The sequence below is a fragment of the Diabrotica virgifera genome, chromosome 6 (assembly GCF_917563875.1).
Source record: "Diabrotica virgifera virgifera chromosome 6, PGI_DIABVI_V3a".
Classification (NCBI taxonomy): domain Eukaryota; kingdom Metazoa; phylum Arthropoda; class Insecta; order Coleoptera; family Chrysomelidae; genus Diabrotica; species Diabrotica virgifera.
Genome location: NC_065448.1, coordinates 27583548 through 27588774, shown reverse-complemented (window position 1 = coordinate 27588774; position 5227 = coordinate 27583548). Strand labels below are relative to the sequence as shown.

Sequence of the window (5227 nt, the reverse complement as noted above, 5' to 3'; positions counted from 1 at the left end):
GAGGTACCATTAGTTAAACAGAATGTTTTTAAAACTTTTTTGCCTCTTTGTATTTTTTCGATAAGGCACATTTTATCGAGATCTGGCTTCTTTTTTAATATGGTTCAAAATATCCCTAAAAATGTAAAGCATAAATAAGTCTGCATATTATTACCAAGTCTCCATAATCGTACTTAACCATATACAAATATGTGGTGGATTTGACAAATATTCAAAATATTTCGATAAAAATTGACTTTTCGAAAAAGCAATAAGAGGCAAAAAAGTTTTTAAAACGTTGTGTTTAAATGGTACTACAATAATAATTAAATTGAAACGTGCACAAAAGTTTGGGGGGGTTTAAAGGAACAAAACCCCCATAAAATTTTTATGGGGTGTCCAAATTTTACTATAGTTTTTTCGTAAGATACTGCTGCCATAATAATGCCACATGTCCATTTTCAATAAAAAATCTCTAATAGTTTTCGATATATTGGAAAAAATCACTTCATCTTGTAACTTCAAATGAATGATAAAGGCACAGAGACTTAGATGGCGAGGTCACATTGAAAGGATGCCAAACACGAGGACTCCAAAAATGGTACTAAACTACACTACAGCTTCAAGAAAGAGAAGAGGAAGGCCGAAAAATAGATGGAAGCAAGAGGTCGAAAAAGATTTGGAAAGAATGGTGCTACAGGGTCAGAAAAGAAAAATGAATAACAGGAAGGAATGGAGAAAAATCACATATCAAGCCAGAGAAGATCTCAGTACATAAAGAAACGTGAAAATGAAGAAAAAAAACAAACTTTTCAAGCCATGGGCCTCTAAGACCCTTGGTGCTATTATATATATATAACTTCAAAGGGCTGTAACTTTTCTTGTGTGCACATTTGTACTAAGGTAAGTTAGGTCCAATCAAACTATTTTTGGTCCCAGAATATGTGATTAAATTTATGACCTGTATTTTTGTTACACCCTGTATATATCTACATATTTCGTCTAATTTACTAACTGTTGCGCGTCATCCGCGTCGTAGCCTGTGAGGTTGCATGATACCAACACGAAATATTTAGGCGGTAGGTGTGTTCTTTTTTAGAATCACTTTGCCGAGTACACTGGAATTACAGCCACTAGACATATTTTATTATATACGCGTAGAAATAATATTTGAAGATTTCTATTAATGTTAACCTAAAGAAATACACAATAATATGTTTCATTTAATTTGTATAAATGGATTATAAAGCGTTTTTATGAAGCAGATTTGTTCGGATCACACTGTAACTGTAATCGAATGAAGGTGACATTTTAGAATAAATTGGTAACATTTATTTGACAGTTACGGTGATGACACTTCATATTTGTTTATATTCTTTACTATAAGTATCTGTTTTATTTATTATATTTACTGTTTTTATTATTTACTTTACTATAAAAAGATCCTCTACTATAAAAATATAAATTTCACCTAATTTTATAACGACTTGGAATACTTGGAATAATCGAGGTATCTGACAACTTTTTTAGTTGTTATTGTAGACATACTTATACAAAGAAACCTACCGGCTTTTTGCCAAGAGTTCGGAGCCGTTTTTTAATTATTAACAATGCAGTGCAAAAACTCTTGCACTGCAAATCTTAAAAGATTATAACTTAATTCTTGTTCTCTATTTCTTAAGTTTTTACTTATTTACATTGAATATTAATTTGTTTTGTTGTATAATCCACGTTTACAATAATTATGTGACATATTTGATTTAAAATGGATTCAGGATCTTTTTATACTTTGGCAACTATGTCAACTTAGATCTCTGACGTAGATAATGACCTGCAACAGTAAGTAAATTAGATGGACTGTAGGTTATATTTGGTTCTTGGGACATCAAAGTATATTTTTTAGACATTCTTAGTCACTGATGTGACATACCTCCGATTTGTTTTTTCATGAGTTTTGTAAGAGAGACTAAAAACTTTTTTTATAGTCACCTCCTGTTTTCATATATTTTTTGACATGTTTTGTAGTAAATTCAACTATCTATTTACTACAAAACATGTGAAAGCAGATGATCCTAAAAATGGTTTTTCGTCTCCTACAAAATTCATGAAAAAGCAGATAGGAGAATTATTGTACATTACAATTCTCTGATGTTTGGGAAAAAGGGCTTAAGTCAGAATTGCACATCGATAATGTTTTGATGATTTCTACAGTACTGTAGTAGATTCTACTGTACATACAGTTTACATCTACAACAGTTTTTTTCTGGTCCAGAAATCATCAAAACATTATCAATGTGCAATTCTGACTTAAGTCCTTTTTGCCAAACATAAAAAAACAATCTGGTCATAACTGACCAATGAGCAATTTTAATTTAACCTAAATTACTACTGTTTCTTAAAATGAAGAGCTTACCCCATAGCGTCTCTTATCTAATCTAACAAGATCGTGCACTATTCTAACATACACAGGCACAGCACACAAGCACTATGCTCCGTTTTTCACTATCACCTATCACTCAAACTAGTTCAAAAGGATTTGTCCTCTTCAATCTTCTAGTTTGCCCAGTAGTATCGAGGAGCTGGATTTCCTCGATATTCTTGAACTCATGAAGTTGATGCTCGTGACCCTGCTATCTTCTTGATATTTGTTGATAATGTAATAACTTATTATGCATGGACAATGTGGACTTTCTTCCAACTAGCCAATACACTTTTTATATCTCTCTTTTGCCTTTCATAGCCACAAGGCTATACATTTCCTTCTTGGTTTTTTTTTTGTAGGCCACTTTCAGCCGATTCTAAAAAAAATTAAAATGAACGGTAATTTTTCTATTCTTTACAATTAAAAATCAAAAGAAATAGGTACCTATTTACAGGTAATAATATGCATGTATAAATGATTCGTTTCATAAAGAATAAAGAAAATTGAAAACGGATTTTATAATACTTACAAAATTGTTTAAACAAGAGATCTAGCCAGTGCCCAGAGCAAAAACTAGCAGACAGTACAGCAAAAAAGCCACTAATTTCCATTTCCCACACCCCCTTATCGATGCATTTTTTTCCAATCAAAATTTTTACTTTTTTACTAAATTTTTAGGTTATCGGTTATGTTATGAAAATGAAATGTGATGACCAATGGGTGCATTCAGCAGAAGCAATCGCTAACTAATCGATTAGTGATTTTCTGCTGAATGCCACATAAATTCACAGATAAAATGTGGCATTCAGCATGTAAATCACAAATCGATTACTAATCGATTAGTTAGCGATTGCGTCTGCTGAATGCACCCATTGACCACGAGACGCTACTATGGAGACCTACATATGGAGACCTGTAAGAAGGAGTGGAAACGCAATGCATCGTTTGTGGGCTAACTTTTCAACCTCTAATTCAACTTTCAGCAATCGCCGCTAGAGGCGCAAGTGTTCGAATAGGTGCTACAAATCGATGGCTAAAGTGTAAAACCTATTAAGTCGAATTTTATAAATTTTACAGGAGAGACAAAAAACTGATTACTTTTTTTAATAAGGCGTTCCCGTTTTGGTGTTAGCGATATAAAAAATTATAATTACACCTCTTTTTAATGGTATGCAAGTACATTAAATTGGATTTGATTTTTCAAAAAAAAATCGACTTACGAGGTTTTGTTGTATTTTTTTTAAATCATTTTTCAACTTGCGATGTTTTGACATGAAAAGTATTATCTGGTTAAGGATTTTAATACAATATTTTGTTTAATTAGATGATTAAAAAATATTAATGAAACAATACGAACACAACTAAAAACTTTATTCGACAGAAATACAAAAAAAATAAAAAAAAGTTTGAGTTAGTGAGATAAGTTGTCGTAGAATAGCCTAAAATCTTCTGGAATATAGTTTTTTAATTCTTGAAGATGTTTAAATTTATCAGGCTTAATTTTTAGAGGAGCGTTATGCAATTGGGGTATATCCAAATTATCTTGAATTGCTCTTGTACGCCTTGGTAATGGTGTCCAATGGTCCTGGTATAATAATTTATACTCAATCGCACCATTACAACGGTATGCCAGTGCTCTAAGATCAGTTACTTTAGGATCTCCCTTAGTATTGCCAGGACGAACTGAAGAAAATGTTTTGATTACCGAGTAATCTTTAAAAAAGGAATAATTTAAGTAGTCAACTTCATAAGGATCTTTTGCCTTAGCAGACCTACAAATGTCAACATAGCATCCCGGTACATACACGACACGATTTCTAAGTTTACGCTCAATACACGCGTGAATCGAGTCACACTCCATTTGAGTATGACCCTTTTCTAGATAATATTGAAATATTTCTACACCTGATGTTCTTGATAAGTAAGAAAGAGCATTCGAAAGCGTAACATTTCGAGTTTGGTAGCAGCATCCGTCGCTGAAGCAAACAACGGATTTAGTAGCAGGAGATAAATTTCTTTTGATATAATCTATGATAATGGAAGTGAACTCGTTTGCTTCCACCCCACCTGAACCCTCATGCCATACATAGCAATGGCCTTTGCCAGTGGATAAATTATAGAAGCTATAGTTGTGAACATTTAGCTTCATTTTATAATATGCAGCTGATACTTGTAATTTTGGTGCTGTTAATATTGCCTGTGCATCCATAGTCAAAACAAGTTTACTGTTGTCCTTACTAGCCTCTTCTTTTAGTTTTTCCTTTTCAGCACGAGCTAAATTTTTTTTCTCCAAATGCTGCTGAAACTGTTCATCATTTATTTTGCCGACAGAATACCCAGTGCAAGTGTCGCACTGATCTTTCCTAAAAAATAAAAATTCTTGTAACAAAAAAAAAACGTTTTCTATTGTTCTGTATGCTTAACTTACTTTGGCTTAAATAAGGCTATACGTTGCTTATCGAGCTCCTGACGAAAAGTTGTATTATTCAGTTTGGCTATCTTTGCCGCCACACACTCATTGGTATAAAATTTGTATAGTTCATTAACGCTGGTCCACTGTGTATCTAAATACAATTTATTAGTGTCTTTCCTACAGTAGTGGCTCTCCATTTTTGGAATTTTCTCTAAAAACTGGATTAGGAAGGCTTTATCTTCGGATATCTTGCCTTTTCTTGAACTCTTTGTAGTTTGAACTGCAATGTTTTGTTCTCCTTGACTAATCCAATTTTGCACACTCCATTCGCCTATACCTAATGTTTGCAGAAACATTTTCTTGCATACCCGTTTTCGAGAATTAGATTTCTTAAGGAAAAAAATATACGAAGT

General features: G+C 32.7%; 1 long non-coding RNA gene across 1 annotated transcript; it reads right to left on the bottom strand.

Moving 5' to 3' along the window:
• Positions 1–410: 410 nt before the first annotated feature.
• Positions 411–3205, bottom strand: LOC114328669 (uncharacterized). The gene is made up of 2 exons (XR_003652203.2): positions 2931–3205; positions 411–2777 (listed from the first exon to the last, which is right to left on the bottom strand). It is a non-coding gene; the product is annotated as an uncharacterized LOC114328669 (long non-coding RNA).
• Positions 3206–5227: the final 2022 nt, after the last annotated feature.